Here is an 18079-nt window from a genome sequence, read left to right as displayed (position 1 = left end):
ATGCTGAAGCAAGAGAGGGATCCGTGGACCACTGAGTGCACTGCCTTACCTGCGCCGGGAAACCAAAAATTTGTATGACTCGCTTTACTGAGATACGGGCTTTATTGTGGTGGTCTGGAACTCGCCCTGCAATATCTCTGAGGTACGCCTGTGGGTAGAAGTGGAATTTCTGGGTCCTAGGGCAGGTGAATGCTTAACGTTATGGGGAACTGCTAGACGGATTTCCGAAGTGGCCATTTTGCCTTCCTGATGTTACTGTACCAGAGTCCTGTAGCTCCACATCCTTCTCGGAATTTGATGTTGCCAGTTTTGAAATGTCAGCCATTATGGTGTGTGCATAATTGTATATCATCTTTGTTTTAATTTGCATTTCCTTGATGACTAATGCTGATGAGCCTTTTCTCCATGTGCTTATCGTACACTCATGTGTATTTTTATTTATTTATTTGTTTGTTTGTTTGCCGTACGCGGGCCTCTCACTGCTGTGGCCTCTCCCGTTGCGGAGCACAGGCTCCGGACGCGCAGGCTCAGCGGCCACGGCTCACGGGCCCAGCCGCTCCGCGGCATGTGGGATCTTCCCGGACCGGGACACGAACCCGTGTTCCCTGCATCGGCAGGCGGACCCCCAACCACTGCGCCACCAGGGAAGCCCTCATGTGTATTTTTATAACATAGATTTTTTTTTTTTTGGCCACGTGGTGTGTGGGATCAAACCCGTGCCCCCTGCATTGGGAGCACAGTGTCTTAACTACTAGACCACCAGGGAAGTCCCTCATGTGTATTCTTTGGTGAACTGCCTGTTCTAGACTTTTTACTCATTTCAGAAATTGGGTTGTCTTTTTATGATTGAGGTTTGAGAAGTTCTTTGTATATTTTAGATCCAGAGGCTTGTCAGATATATGTTTTGTGAATATATTTGTGAATTTTCACTTGATCTGTGCCTGGCGTAATAATGTCTTTTCATAAATTTTTAAAAGTTTGAGAAAATCTCGTGTATCGGATTTTCCTCTTATGATGAATGCTTTTTCATTCCTGTCTGAGAAATCCATATCTACTTCAGAGTTGCAAAGATATTCTCATTTGGTTTCTTTTGGCAGTTTTATTGTTCTAAGCTTTTATACTGATATGTATGATCCACGTTGAATTAACTTTTGTGTATGGTGTAAGGCAAGAGTTACAGTTAATTTTTACCCCTTATAGATTTACCCCAAGCTGTTTGTTCCAGTACTATTTATTGAAGAACACCTGTGTTTTCCCTCATTGAATTGCTTGGGTTCCTTGACCCCCAAATCAGTTGGTTATATAAGTATGGATCTTTCTGGACTCTGTTCCACTGATATATGTGTCTTTCATTACTAACACCACAGTGTCTTGATTACCATGGCTTCATAATAAGTCTTGAAATCTGTGAGTGTAAGTTCTTATCTTACTCTTTTTCAAGATTGTTTAGCTTTTCTAGGCTCTCAAGATGTTTTTAAAATCACCCATTTCTAAAAATAAGAGTTAAGATTTTGTACAATTAAGGTTTAAATACATTGAAATGCACAGGTCTTACAAACATATATACCCATGTAAGCCACACTTTTATCAGGACATTTCGATAACCCCAGAAAGCTCCATTGTGGCCTTCTTGTCATTCTGAGTTCTCAGAAATAACTACTGTCCTGATTTCTATCATGTTTTGCCTTTTCTAGAACTTCTTGGAAAGGAAATCAAGCAATGTGTACATTTGTGTGAAGGCTTCTCTCTCAGCATAATACTTTTGCTTTGTCTATCAGAGGTTTGTTCATTTTTATTGATGAGTATTGTTCCACTGAATGAATACAACACAATTTGTTCATTCTTTCATCTCTTGATGAGCACCTGGGTGGCTACCAGTTTTTGGCTATTGTGAATAAAGCTGCTATGATTAAGTTTTGTAAAAGACTTTTTGTGGATAGGTGTTTTCATTTTTCTTAGGTAAATACCTTAGAATGGAATTGCTGGCTGTGGACTAAATATATGTTTATTTAATACTTTAAGAAACTGCCATTATTTATTGCGTGGGTTGTGTTTTATTGTAGAAGATAACAGAGCTAGAGATAGATAACATATATCTCTATATACACTTTGTCAGATTTTATGAATATTTTCAGTTTACAGCCTGCTTAATCATTTAAAAATGTGTTTTTGATAAGCAAAAATCTTTTTTAAGATAGCATTTTGATAAAGTTCAACTTTTCAGTTTTCTAATGGTTACTGAATTCTATATCCTATCTACAAAAGTTTATCTAGCCCAAGTTCACAAAAATATGTTCCTCCTTTTCCCCTAGACATCTTATAGTTTTTGCTTTTAGGTCTGTGTTTAGGTCTGTGTATCCTGTGACACTGATAAATTCACTTAGTTCTGTAAGTTTTTGTTTTGGATTCCTTAGGATTTTCTATGTACACTGCTGTGTAGTCTGCAAATAAAAGTAGCTTCACTTTAAATTCCTTTTATATGCCTTTCATTTCTTTTTCTTACTATCCTGCCTAGAACCTCTATGCAACACTGTACTAGAATTGGTGAGAGTGGACATGCCAGCCTTTTTCCTGATCTAAGTGAGAAAGCGTTTAATATAATGTTAGTTGTAAGCTTCTCATAGATAATATTAGGTTTAAGTAGATTTCCTCTGTTTCTAGTGTGAGAGCTTTTATTCTTCTCTAAATTGTCAAAAGATTTTTCAGCGCCTGTTGAGATTATTATAGCTCTCCCCCACCCACCTTATTCTATTAATGTGACAAATTTTATTAGTTGGTATTTGAATGTTAACCAACTTTGCATTCCTGTGATAAATCTCACTTGGTCATGTTGTGTTGTATTTTGTAATATTTTGTGCAGTTGGATTTGCTAATATTGCGTTAAGGATTTTTCATAAAGTGTCCATGAGGCATATTAGCCTGCAGTTTTCTTTTCTTGGATGTTTTTATCTGGTTGGGACATTAAGTTTATGCTGGTCTCATACAGTGAGGCTGAAATTGTGTTCCCCTCCTCCAGGTTTATAGAGTGGTTGTTTAGGATTGGCATTATATCTTCCTTAAATATCTGATAAAACCATCAGGACAGCCATCTAGATCTGGAGTTTTCTTTGTGGGAAGATACTTAATTACAAATTCACTTTCTTTAATAGATATATGGTGATTTAGATTTTCTACTTCTTGAGTCAATATTGGTAATTTGTGTGTTCCAAGGAATTTATCCAGTTAGCCTGAGTTTTCAAATTATGAGAATGAAGTTAATAATGTTTTGTCATTATCATTTTAATGTATGTGGAATCTGTAGAGATATGTCCTCTTTCATTCCTGATAGTGATTATTTGTGTTTCACTCTATTTCATCAGTCTAGCTGGAGTTTTAGCAATTTTATTAAATTTCTCAAAGAACCCACTTTTGTTGCCATTTTTCCTGATGTTTTGATTATTTCCTTTTATATCATTTTCCATTCTTTATTATTTTTTCTTCTGCATACTTTGAGTTTAATTTCCTCATTTAAAAATCTTTTTAGGTTGAAGCTTAGGTAATGTTTATTTTTCTCTTCTAATATAAATCTTTAGACCTGTAAGTTTACTTCTAAACCCTGTGTTAGCTGCATCCCACAAATTTTGGTACATTGTGTTTTTTATTTTTCTAGTTTAAAATATTGTCTAATTCACTTTACAATTTCTCCTTTGGTTTATGGGTTATTTAGAAGTGTAATGCTTAATTTCCAACATTTATGGATTTTCCTGGAATCTTGTTATTAATTTCTAACTCAACTTCATTTTGTCAGAAAACAAACTCTGTAGGATTTGAATTGTTTTAAGTTTGAGACTTGTTTTATGGCCCACAATAAGGTATATTTCGGTGAATATTCCATGTGCGCTTGGATAGACTATGAATTAGATTGAGTTGATTGTAGTGTTGTTCACATTTTATATATTCTTGATTTTTTGTTTACTTCTTGCTATAGACTGAATGTTTGTGTCCCCCCAAATTCATATGTTGAAATTATCTCAGTACGCTGGTCTTAGGAGGTGGGGCCTTTGGTAGGTAATTAGCTCATGAGGATGGAGCCCTCATGAATGAGCTTAGTGCCCTTATAAAAGAGACCTCAGAGACTCCCTTGCCCCTGCCACCATGTGAAGACATGGCAAGAAGACAGATGACTATGAACCAGGAAATGAGTCCTCACCAGACACCACATCTGTTGGTGCCTTCATCTTGAACTTGCCAGCCTCTAGAACTGTAAGAAATTTCTGTTGTTTATAAGTCACCCAGTTTATGGTACTCTGTTCTAGCAGCCCAAATGGGCTAAGGTACTTTGTCTATCCAGAACTAAGTACAGTTGACAGGTTTGAACTACCACTTGTACACAGACATTTTTCAATAGTATAATAATAAATACTACAGTACTACATGGTACATGGTTGACTGAATCCACGGATGCAGAGGAACCTAGGAAATGGAGGGCCAACTATAAGTAATCCTTGGATTAACCCCATGTTGTTCAAGGGTCAACTGCATTGAAGTTTGCAGCTCTAATTGTAAATGTATCATTTCTGCCATTCTGTCAATTTTTGCTTCAGTTACAGACAATTATGATTGTTATGTCTTCTTCATGAATTGACATGTTTGCCCTTATTAAATGTTTCTCTTTATATCTGGTAATACTTACCTTGAAATCTATATTAACTAATATTAGTATGGTTATTCCAGCTTTCTTTTTTTTTTTTTTTTTTTTTTGTGGTACGCGGGCCTCTCACTGTTGTGGCCTCTCCCGTTGTGGAGCACCGGACGCGCAGGCTCAGCGGCCATGGCTCACGGGCACAGCCGCTACGCGGCATGTGGGATCTTCCCGGACCGGGGCACGAACCCGTGTCCGCTGCATCGGCAGGCGGACTCTCAACCACTGCGCCACCAGGGAAGCCCCCAGCTTTCTTTTAATCAGTGTGTCTTCATCTTTTGACTTCTAACCTGTTTGAACACTTCTATACATGATATAGTTAGTGCCTGATATTTAAAAAAAATCCAATCTAATGAGTGTTATCTTTTAGCGGGAGTGTTTAGTTCTTTTACATTTAATTAAATTATGTGTTTGGGTTTATATTTCTCATATTTTTAATCTTCTTGCTTCCTTGTGGGTTAATTGAACATATTCTAGTAATTATATCTCCTGATTGGCTTAGTAGCTGTAACTCTGTGGCCTATGTTTTTAATGGTCACTCTGGGTTTTACAGTATACACCCTTAACTTATAACTTACACTTTTAATATTTTACTACCTCACATTTAGTGTCAGAACCATACAGCAGTATAAGGCTCTTTTCTCATTATTTTGTGCTATTGTAGTCTCACGTTTTACTTCTACACCTTATAAACCCAAAATACATTGTTACTATTTGGATTTAAATAATCTTTTTAAAAATCAAGAAACGAGAGGAAAAATATTTTCTGTTTGTGGTGCTCTTCACTTCTTTGTGTAAATATAAATTTCCATCTGGTATCATTTTCCTTCTTCCTGAATAACTTCCGTATTTCTCATAGTATAGATTTTCTAGCTACGGATTTTTTCTATTTTATAATTTTTTGTTTTACCGTAATTTTTAAGGGTATTTGCCCTGGATATAGAATTTTCATTGACGATGTGTTTATTTCAGCCCCTTAAAGACATTGTTCTATTTTCTCTGTTGCATTATTTCTGGTGAAAAGTCAGTGGAGACTATTATTTTTTCTCCTGTATGTTTTGTGTCTCTTCTGTGGCTGCTTTTAAGATTTTTATCTTTGGTTTTTTACAGTTTGATTGTTGTAAGTCTTAGTGGTTTTTTTCTTTGCTTATAATTCTTGGGGGTTATTGACCTTCTTCAATCAATGAGTTAATATTTGTCATCAAATTTGGAAAATTTCCATCTGCTAGTTCTTCAAATATTTTCTCTACCCCAATCTCTCTCCTCTCCTTTGGGACTCTAACTTCAAGTGTATTACAGTACTTTATATGGTCTCATGGTTGAGCCTCTGTTCTTTTATTTAGTCTTTTCATCTCTTTGTACTTCATTTCAGATACTTTGTATTGCTTCATGTGTAAGTTTACTGATCTCTGCTTCTGCAGGGGGGGTCTGATCTGCTACTTACTTCATTCAGTGGATTTAAACAATTTCAGATAATGTATTTTTCAGTTTTAGAATTTGCATTTTTTAAAAAAAAATAATGTTTTATTTTTTGGAGCAGTTTTAGGTTTATAGAAAAAGTATGCAGAAAATACAGAGTTCTCATATACTACCCCCCACCCCCAAGTACATAGTTTCCTCTATCAACACTTTGCATTAGTGTCATGTTATTACAATTGATAAATCAGTATTGACACATTATTATTAACTAAGTTCACAGTTTATATTAGGGTTCATTCTTTGTGTTGCCAGGTCCTACAGGTTTTGATGAATGCATAATGGCTGCATCTACCATTATGGTATCATACAGAATAGTTTCACCACCCTAAAATCCCCCCATGCCCCACCTATTATCCCTTCCCTCAGATCTTCCTCCAAACCCCTGGCAACCACTGTCTCCATAGTTTTACCTCTTCCAGAATGTAATTTAGTTGGAATCATAATATGTAGCCTTTTCAGACTAGTTTCTGTCACTTAGCAATGTGCATTTAACATTTCTCCACGTCGTTCTGTGGCTCGATAGCTGATTTTATTCTTACTGCTGAATGATAGTCCATTGTATGCTGTTTGTTTATTCGTCCATCTATTGAAGGACATCTTGGTGGCTTCCAAGCTTTGGCAATTATGAATAAAGCTTCTATAAACAATCATATACAGGTTTTGGTTTAGACATAAGTTTTCAACTCATTTGGGTAAATACCAAAGAAAATGATAGCTGGATCATATGGAAAGCCTATGTTTAGCTTTGTAAAAAAGCCACCCAACTGTTTTCCAAAGTGGCTGCACTGTTTTGCATTCCTACCAGCAACAAGTGAGAGTCCCTGCTGCTCCACATCCTCATCAGCGTTTCTTATTGTCAGTGTTTTGGATTTTAGCCATCCTAATAGGTGTGTAGTGTGGTTTTTTTGTCTGTTTGTTTTCAGTAGCTTTCATTACTCAACTGAGATTTTCTATTTGTTCTTATATTCTGGTTTTCTTTAAGTCCTTGAATTTAAGAGCTACTTAAAAAAGTTTTTCCTGCTAATTCTGTCCTCTTTGTCTTTTTTGACTTTGTTTCTCTTGACTGATTTTTCTTCTGTGCATCTCATTTTCTGCTTCTTTGCATGTCTAGATTTTTTTTTTATTGTATGCTCTACTTTATGGATGCTAAGTTCTTGGATGTCTAGATTTTGATGTCTGTTTCACAGTGGTGTTTTTCCAGCAGAAAGTGAATTGACTTGAAGAGCTCTTAACTCACTCAAGGCTTTAAAAAAAAGCCTTGGGTGGGTCTAGGGCTAGATTAACCATATTTCTAAAGTGTGGCCCTTTTAGTCTGTTTGTTGAATGCCCATGGAGTTGAACAAAGTCTCTCCACCCTCACTGGTTGGAACTCTTGGCCCTGTGTGACTTTGGCGGTGGGGAGGTCAGCTCAGAGTTTTTCAGAAGTTCTTTTCTCCCATTAGTAGTTTCTTACTTGGCCTCCTGGGGTCTTGCCCTGTGCATTCAGAGCTTAGTATTTGGCCAAAGACTCAAGAGGACTCTTATGCAAGATTTTGGAGTTTCTCTCCTTCGATAAATTCTGTCCAGTACCTGACCTAAAACTTCCAGCGATCTCAGTCACCTTCAACTCTTTGTCGTCTCACCCCAGTGAGGTATCATGTTCTCCTTCGATTCCCTCTCCCGGTCCCATGCCTCTACCCTGTGTCCTAATGCATCACCCAGGCAGAAGGCAGTCGGGGCCACCAATGGGCCTCTCCTCACTTGTTTCCCTTCCCTCAAGCCTAGCAGTCATGTACTGCCTGTTACCTACATCTGAAGTCAGTTATTTAATGTGTCCTATCCAGTTTTCTAGTTATTTACAATAGAAGCAAAATCTGGTATCAGTTATCCCTTCATGGCTAGAAAGCAAATATCCCACTCATTCTTTATGTGTAGGATTTAATATTCTTTCCATGACTTTTGTGTTTCACAGCATCAATCTTATCTGGCATCTGAGGCACTTGCTTTTTTCCCTTCCTAGACGACAAGTCTAATAGTATCTCGGTACTTACTAATGCTTTAGTTTGAACATATAAACTAGCATTTGTTAAGTAGCATTAACTAGCACATACCCAGGGCTCTCTGGGATTTTTATCCCACAGTGTGGAGTAGGCATTACCATTATCCCGCTGTTCCAGGTGAGGGAAGGGAGGCTGAGACTGGAGAGATTTGCCTAATAGCTCTCAGCTGGTACGTGATGATTTTCTGACTCTAAAGCTCTGTACTCGTAGATTTTACTGTAGTTTCTACTGTACTGGGATGTTTTCAAACCGACTTCTCAGATCCTCAGGGCTCTAAGAGTTAGAGGGAGGTTGAGTGGATAGAGACATATCCCATCCCCACTCCACTTCACCTCCCCACTTGCTGTTTGCACTACAGCAGATAAACTTTTAACTGTTTAATAGAGTCTCCAGCAAAATATCTTAAAAATTTTTTTAATCTATTTTTTAATTGAAATATAGCTGATTTACAGTGTTGTGCGAATCTCTGCTGTGTAGCAGAGTGACTCAGTTAGACACGTATATTCTTTTTTTTTTTGGTATTCTTTTCTGTTATGGTTTATCACGGGATATTGAATATAGTTCCGTGTGCCATCTAGTAGGACCTTGTTGTTTACCCATCCTTTATATAATAGTTTACCTCTCCATGCAAAATATCTTAAAAGAATTTCAGCGGCAAATCAAACAAACACATCTGTGGGAAACTGTTGCGCCACACTGGGTATTAATTTGCCCTTAAAAGAAAGTGGTTTCCTCTATGGTGAGGAAGAAACTGCTAAGGAAGTGAGTAAAAGAAAATCCCCTTTGTAGCTTTCTGCTTCCCTTTGTGTGATGTTACAGGGAGTGTATGGGTTCTTCAGTTTGAATCCTGGCTCTGCTACTCGCAGAGCTGTAAGGTTGTCCTTAGTTCATTCAAGCATCCGTGGCCTCAGCTACACAGTCTGCACAGTTAGGAAAAGGATACTTTCCTCAATGTTGTGTTTGTTTTCAGTAAACAGATCTGAAAAGCCTGGCCCTGCGTGGTTGGCAGGCTCTAAGGAGGCCCCCAGTTTTCTCCACCTTCTGTTTGTGCCCTTCTGTGATCCCCTCTTCTTGAATAGGGGCCAGACTTAGTGATTTGCTTCTAATGAAAAGAATATGGCAAAGGTGATGGGATGTCATTCCCAAGGTTAGGTGACAAAAAATTGTGCCCTCCATCTTGGGCACCCCATTATACTCTCTCCCTCGCTGGCTCTGATGGAGGCCACCTGCCGTGTTATGAGCTGTCCTATGAAGAGGCCCATGTGGCAAGAAACTGATGTCTCTAGCAGACCGCCGGTGGGCACCAGAGGCCCGCCAACAGCCATGGTAGTGAACTTGGAACCAGCTCTCTCCCCAGTGGAACCTTATAATGACGGCAGCCCCTGCTGATACCTGGATTGCAGACTGTGGTGGGCCCTGAGCCGGAGGCACCCAGCAAAGCCACGCCTGGCCTTCAGAAACTGTGAAAAATCCATGTGATGAAGCTGCTAAATTTTAGGATGATTTGTTATTAGCGATAGGTGACAAATACAGTGTCTGGCACAGAGCTCATGCTCTGTTAATAATCCTTTTCTCTCTCCCTGGCTTTCTTCCTTTCGTATCCCAGGGGAATGGTGACCTTCGTGGTGGCCCGACTCTGCTCATCTGCAGGGACGGCGCTCACACTGGACTCTGACCTAATTAGAATTCTCCAAAGCAAGCCCTCCCTATCCTCCCTTGTTTTCTTTTTTTGATAAATATTCGTTTGGGTGTGGTGAGAGGTGAAATTTACATCGGAATTGTTTCCAGAGCCCAGCGTTCTGATGCACTGCAAACACCTGGCGTTACAGACAGACATCGTGGCTCATGTTTGTAGCATTCCCTTTACAAACACTCCAGCTGTACTTGGGCCTTAAAACAAATACAGCGCGGCTCCACCAGGGGAATGCAATCCTGCATCACCTCCTGTGGAAGCGCCTTAGGAGTATGTGTTCTTCCTGAGGGTTTCTATCCCCCTTTTCCTTCTCTCTTGCATTCCCTGGCTGACTGTGAAATTAAGTCTCTTCCCACGGGATGGCTTTGAAGTTTTATCTCTTCTCAGATATAGGGTCTCAGCTTTCAGGCCCCCACAGCCCACCCTTTTCCAAGTTCCGAATTGACAGATTGCAAACTGAGATGCCTGAAGTCTTCGGAGTATTGTTCATTTGATAAAATGTCCATCCTTTGGCGACGCAGACACTTGTGGAATTCCTGGCGTCTCGCCTGCCAGAATGAATTTCATTCGATCGCCCTGAGAATTGAAGAAAGCCAGAGTCTTAGATCTAAAGCAAGATGACTGAGGATGGTGTCCCCTACTTTGTTTTTTAACCTTAAAGATTCTGAGATGTATTTTTTTTTCCTTGTGAAATCTCAAACTGGGGGAGAAAAATCTCCTCTAGGTATTTTTGCTGGCCCCTAGCATCTGTTCCAGATGGTTGAGGAACAATTTTACTCTTTTTTAAAAAAAGGTTCTTTTTATAACACAATCAACGTTCAGGAATCTGCTACATGCTGGTGGGGAATTGCTTGAAGGATAATGGTCCCTTCATCCTTTCCTAAGTCAGCACTTAGAACCCTGCAGAGGCCAGCAGGCTGGTAAGTGTTCCAGGCAGGCTTGTGCAAGGCAGTAGGGAGAGGGGCAGGTTTCTAAAATGCTTCATGTTGTCTGTCTGTCTGTATCATCACGTATGTATACAGACACCTATTTGTATGTACTAGCACTCAGAAATCTGAGGCTGCAAGCCACGCCTAGCCCAGTGACCTCTCTCTAGTATCTCACACCCAATGTCATTAGATCTCTGAAAGCTACGCAACAGTGACGTTTACACCGTGCCCTCCCTCTGGTTTGAATGCTTTTACTGGATCTTTGGTTAGACGGCAGCTACCATACCACCCTCCGCCTCATGGGGGTAACGCCACTGCCTCTCTTGTTCATCAGTGAACCCCTGATCCTTAGAGCAGTGCCTGGCTCAGAGTAGGCACTCAACAGATAACTGTTAAATGTGGACTAAATCTTGCTGAACGTGTTGAGTAAAGAAGGAAGGGCCTGGTGAGAATTTTCAGAGGATTTACTCGAAAATGTTGCTGGCCATCATGTTCATTCCATACCACGGTGTCCTCTTAAGGAGGACTCGTGGGAGAAGGAACTTGCTTGTTTTAGGAAGGGGGGATACTTGTGCCTCTCAGGAAAAAAAAAAAAAAAAAATCACGCTGCTTCAGTTGTGTGGACATAGATTTCCTCTTCGGGCTGGCTGCTAGGAAACTCAAACTGTATGCCTGATTGATCTCTTGCAACAGTACGAGACTTTATGGAATGCTTTGTTTTATCAGGGCCGGTCCTGTAGTTCCTCGCAAGCACACATTTCTCATTGACCCCTAATATTTTGTGATTGTGCTATATGTGTCTTCATAAATAGTCTTCAGTTCTGGGGAGTGAATGCATAAAAATAATGCCATGGAAAGGGAGTAGGAATTAAAGAAACATTGCCAGGACAGCATGGTGTGGTGCAGGAAACAGAGGGGTTCCCTGGAAAAGGAGGGGAAAAATAGTGGAGGAGGAATGTGTGGTTTAGAGGATGAAAAACAGGGCTGGGCTCCCCTCCCAGGCCTTCAGGACGTTCCAGGATGAGCTGGTCTGTGAGGGCTGTTGGACTTTGACAACAGGGCAGGCATCTGGCTAGCATCTTTGGGTTGAACATGTGGCCCAGAATCCTCTCAAAGTGGGGAAGGAGGCCAACCATGAGTGCTGGCTGCTTGGAGTCAGGTTTATATCTCTACTTTGGCTCTATCAGTGGCCACTTGCCTTCGCTGAGCCTCGGTTTCCTATCTGTAAAATGGGGGTAATAACAGTGCGTCCTGCTAGGGTTCTCTTCCAGGTTCAATGAGGCAATAAACAGAAGTATCTGAAAACATATCCAGTGCTCCTTTGTTAGTCATTGTCAGTACTGCATTGAGCCCGCCATGGATTCGTCTCATCTGTAGTCATCTCACGGCCAGGGTGGAGTGGCCCTGGGAAGAGACGGGGGGATACAGTCTCAATTAATTTCTGTATGTTTATTAGTAGGCCTTTTTTTAGAAACTTTTTTTTTTTTTTTTACCCAAACATAACCAACCCTCCTCAGGTTGTCCTTGCATTCAGTCAGCACCTTCTGTCTGTAGGCAAATCTCACAGAACTTGGCATCAGTAAAAATCACAAATACATTCTCAAAAGTTTTGAAAAATGATGCTGAGTTGTTTTAACTGAAGCCCTCTTCTCAGCAGGGGTCAAAGGAATACATTTATGCGCATTCCACAGTGAAACTCTAAAAATCCATCTTACCATCTCATTTTCCAGTTTCTCTCCACGGCAGCTGCCAGATCACCCCACCCCTATTTCCCTCTCTCTCTCTCAACTATCTTGCTTTGTTCTTCCCTTTCAGGCTGTGTTCCTCCAGCTTCCTCCTCTCTCCTGGGCTCTTCTGATTTCTGTAGACCTTTAATTTAGAGAAAGGATCATCAAGCTTTTCTGTAAAGGGCCAGATAGCAAATATTTTTAGGTTTTCTGGGCTATAGGTTCTTTGTCACAGTGGCTCAGCTCTGCCCTTATAACTCGAAGGCAGAGATAAGGAAATGAATGGCATAGTTGTGTTTGGATAAAACTTTATTTAAAAGAATAGGAAGTGGGGCTTCCCTGGTGGCGCAGTGCTTGGGAGTCCGCCTGCCGATGCAGGGGACACGGGTTCGTGCCCTGGTCCGGGAAGATCCCACATGCCGCGGAGCGGCTGGGCCCGTGAGCCATGGCCGCTGAGCCTGCGCATCCAGAGCCTGTGCTCCGCAACGGGAGAGGCCACAACAGTGAGAGGCCCGCGTACCGCAAAAACAAAACAAAACAAAATAGAACAAAACAGGAAGTGAGGTAGGTTTGGTCCACGGACTGTGATTTTGGACTCCTGATTGCAAGCAATTTAGGAATTTTTTTTATCTTCACCAGTTGATCTTTCTTTCTTTCACCACACTCGACAAAATTGAAGATTCTGTTATGAATGTATCTGTCTTTGGGGGACCAGGAAGGTGGTGGGTGTTGTAAATAACCATTAATATTTTGTCCATTTCCTGTTGATTAAATGGGTCAAAATGATTCTTTGCCTATAAGGTCAAACAGGTCAAAATGATTCTTTGCACACCCTGCCTATAAGACACATGTATTTGGTACCACTGAGCGCTGAAGTTAGTGTGACAGGTTTCCCAGGTTCCTAGGTGAAGGGTGTGTGTGTGTGTGTGTGTGTGTGTGTGTGTGTGTGTGTGTGTGTGATGTTTAGGACCAGAGTTCTCTTGGCCAACGATGGGAAAAATTATGGTCCTATTTTTTGGCCTCTTTCACTTTTTCTTTTGATTCTGGGAAGGTCCTCACATCAAATTGTGTAATAGAAAAAGTACTGGATCAGAGCCAGAGGATCTGATTGCATTTTGGTCGTGTTATTACTTTTGTGTTGCACCTTGGCAAGTCCATTCACTCCCTGGTTTAGTTCTGTCAGGTATTAAACTAGAATCTTTGATCACCAAATCTTTCAGCAGTTGACTCTTACTCAGATGAAATCTTACCTGGAGTTCGGATGTACATGGAATGAAGTGGGGCGGGGGCATCAGAGCCCTGTTCAGAACCCCTTTGGCCCATCACTCAGTCACATCCCCACCTGAGGGGAGCCCAGGAGCGTCTCCTGGAACCCAGGGGCTCTAGGCAGCATAGACTAAAGATCACTAAACTATGATTCTTCGGCTTCTGTCTGAACTTCTGCCATCACCCAGTGTTCCACACATCTCAGAAATTGTTTATGCTCCTTCAAATCGGCAGAGACTTATAAATTTGTTCTGATATACTCACCGTCTCTTTTCCTGGTTGGCTTTTTACTCTTTCCAATTTTTATGCCTAACTCCTGCACTCCTTTACTTATCCTTTATGGCCCAACTCCAGAAACCCACTTCTAAGGTTCACCTAACTAATTCTTATAGAAAACTTTTGGAAGAGCCACTAATTCTAGAAGAATCTCAGGTCACAGCTTTCAGATATCCTTGTTTAAATGGACCTTTCCTCCCTACACCTAAGAACTTAGGAGGATACAAATTCTGACCAGCAAAAGTTGGCGTGGTTCCCACGGGGCCATCTTTCAAGGAAGCGTCATCCCCAGTTCTGGAACATGCCTGGCACTGTTGAATCACAGAATTCGCCTTTGAGAGGTGGCCACAGTGTTATTTAGCTCATTTTATTTAGATTTCCTCTCCTCTGTTGACTTTTTTCCCCGTCATCAAAAAGTAAGGATGTTTGGGGCAAGAAAATAGAGTTCTGGCCGTCGAGTGGAAGGGAGTTTGGGGATTGAATGACTTGCAGGTTGAAAAGGCTTCCTGTGAGACCTCAGTGGGGGGAATGTTAGAAAGTCAGACTTGGCAGCGTTGGATGTGAATAGCCTACATCCTTGCCACGGAAGAGCTGCTTCTGCAGGATTCTGTGTCAAGGGGCTCTTTTTCCATCTGGATGGGTGACAGGGTTTGTAGGCCCAGCTCTGTCCAGATCCCACTGCTCTGCTGTCCACCTGGGCCCTTCTGACCTCAGAGGAGGCTGGGATGGAGCTGTGACTGGGCCAGACCTGACATAAATGGAAATAGGGATTCAAAGGCAGAAAAGAAAATGATTTAGAAAGGAAACCCAAAGAAACGACAATTAGCCGCAGGTGGCTAAATCTCCATTAGCCTCCCACTGTGCTGCTGTTCTGTAGCCAACTTGGATTATCCAAAGACAATGTTCAAAAGCCATTTTAACTAAATTAGCAATCATGTAAAACCTTTACTCAGAATATATGTTTATCTGCACTTTACTCTGAACAATTTCTGTTGAGGAATCACATGAGAAATCGAGGTCAAAAAAGACTGGTGAAGAGGGGAGATGTTTTCAGCAAGGCATACAACATTCGACATTAGCTCTCTGTGACTGAATGATTTTCAGTTGTTCCTTCTAACTAGGGTGACTGTCTTGGTTTGCCCATGACAGTCCTGGTTTTTATCTGTGGTCATGGCATCGTGATTAGTAACATCCCCCTCGACTCTTAAAAGTGTTTCGATCTGGACAATAAATTAAATGGTCCCTCTGTTTACATATGTGGGGAAATGTCCAGTCTCCGGGAAGGTGTAGGAGGTGATGTTGTAGCCAGATCCTTTTCATACGCAATGGTCCAAGACTTAGACCTCAAGGTCTTGAACTGTGAAACATCTCCTCATTGACAGATGCATTTATCACAATTTACACGTCTTGCTCTAGCATACTAGAATCTTAAATTCCTTATTACAGTGTGAGGCATGTTGTAGACCAAAAATTTTTCATTTTTAAGAATCACACCTGGGGACTTCCCTGGTGGCACAGTGTTTAATAATCTGCCTGCCAATGCAGGGGACGTGGGTTTGAGCCCTGGTCCGGGAAGATCCCACATGCCGTAGAGCAACTAAGCCCGTGCGCCACAACTACTGAGCCTGCAAGCCACAACTACTGAAGCCCGCGCTCCTAGAGCCGGCGCTCCTCAGCAAGAGAAGCCGCTGGAATGAGAAGCCCGCGCACCACAACGAAGAGTAGCCCTCCGCTCGCCGCAACCAGAGAAAGCATGTGCACGGCAACGAAGACCCAATGCAGCCAAAAAAAAAAAAAAAAAGAAAGAAAGAATCACACCTGGGTTGATATGTTTGCTGACGAGTTGGTGGTCTATTTGCCATTCTTTGCCGCGCTGGGGATGGTTGTAGGGTGTGTCTGTAACTCTGGTTGTGCCTCTACCTCACATCTCCGGGAGGCTGAAGGAACCTTCCCAAGTTGGGAAGAGGGTGTGTCCACTGCCTTCAAGATCATTCCTGTGCTCAGACTTTATGCTTGTGTTAGTACCAATCGCTTGCTGCTATATATGATGAACAGAAAGCGCCATGGCTATTTCGGTTCTACCTTTCTTCTCACAGACGGAGCCAGTTTTGACCCGTGGATTTGACTATTCGATGGTTATGTGACCATGATTGAATGACTTAAACTTTCTGAGCTTATTTCCCCATCTGTAAAGGATCTAACAGTGCCTGTCTTCTCTTCTCAGAGTGCGAAGGTGAGCCTCAGGTCAAGTGATGTCTGGAGGAGGCGTGCTTTCCACACAGATGGAAGGAGGTTTTGTCATCCTGCTGGTGTATGGAGAGTAGTAACTAGCCAATTCCTGACAGCTTAACCACGGTTTAAAATAGGCCCTTATTCTAATATTACCTCCCTTCCTTTTGGTCAGAGTACTATGATTTCCTTTTAGAGGATTACGTTTCTTGTCTTGTGAGCTTTAGTTTCTTCATCTATAAAATGGGGACAGTTATAGCATCTAAGACCCACACATGGCCACTTGGAGTTTTTCCTCTCCTAGAAGTTTATGCCTCCATCAGTTTTTATGAAAAGAAAAACTCATTCTGCTCCTGAGTGATGGAAGTAGGACAGGCCAGCCAAGTCCCCTCTGACCTGTGAAGTTCAAATTAATTAATTCACGCATTGAGCAAATGTTTATTGACATCTTCGTGTCAGACAATGTATGCCAAGTCTTTAAAAAATTTTTTTATTTATTTATCTTTGGCTGCATTGGGTCTCCGTTGCTGTGTGCGGGCTTCCTCCAGTTTCGGCGAGCAGGGGTTACTCTTCGTTGCAGTTCGCGGGCTTCTCATTGCGGTGGCTTCTCTTGTTGTGGAGCATGGGCTCTAGGCGCACGGGCTTCAGTAGCTGTGGCATGTGGGCTCAGTAGTTGTGGCTCGTGGGCTCTAGAGCACAGGCTCAGTAGTTGTGGTGCACAGGCTTCGCCGCTCCACTGCATGTGGGATTTTCCCGGACCAGGGATCGAACCCGTGTCCCCCTCATGGGCAGGCGGATTCTTAACCACTGAGCCACCAGGGAAGCCCCACCAAGTCTTTTATATATTTTTTCTCATTTACTCCTCAGCACATATTATGTGTTGGGTCTTGCTGCTTGCTTTGCAGATGAAGAAATGGAGCTCATGGAATTTAAGCAACTTGCCCAAGATTACATAGCAAGCATGTTTTGAGGCTGAGATTTGAACTTGGACCTGTCCAACTCCATAGCTTATATTTTCTGTGCTGTGGCACTTGGCCTCCTTGCTAGGAGAAGAACAGTTGAAAGCATATTTTATCTAAGATGCTACGGAGTGATTGTCCCTTCTGTTCTTTCGTCCGAGTGCCTGCAGCAGTAATGAAGGGTTCTGTGAGTATGAAGGATATGGTGGGTGGGGACATCTATTGGTCTTATCTGTCTAGCGCACCTTCCTTCCCCTTCTTCCTCCTCCTCCTGCTGCTAATGATGGTTATGGCAGACTCCTTCCTTTGGGAGGTACACCCCGTTGGCCCATTCCGTGTAATTCTTGTGGGGTTGTCAGTTACAGAACCAGCTCCTCTGACCACAGGAGCCTGTGGCTGATCCACGCCTAGCCAATGAGAATACTCTTCCCCTGGCCACAAAGGCTTGGTTCAAGGGCTGGGCACACGACCCAAACCAACCATTAAGTTTCTTCCCTAGGTCTTATATATACTGGAGAAGGAAGAGATTTTCTTTTCTGCCTCTGGGATGTTAAATAAAGATCCTGGATGCAGCCAGTCCCCCTTCCAGGCAGGTGGAGTCATGGGACGCCAGAGAGGATGGAATTGACCTGCAGAAGGAAGCGAAGGAGTGAGATAGCCTGGAAAGACACTAAAAATCACCCCTATCCCCACTTTTCTTATTGTTTTGAGTTTTATCTGTTATTTATAAGTGACTACTACAAGATGCTTCCTAGCATATGTTTGCAGAAACCCGGGATCTGGGAAGGGATTTCCTTTACC

Source organism: Phocoena phocoena, chromosome 20 (genome assembly GCF_963924675.1).
Source record: "Phocoena phocoena chromosome 20, mPhoPho1.1, whole genome shotgun sequence".
In the NCBI taxonomy this organism is placed as follows: Eukaryota; Metazoa; Chordata; class Mammalia; order Artiodactyla; family Phocoenidae; genus Phocoena; species Phocoena phocoena.
This window is presented reverse-complemented; position numbering follows the sequence as displayed.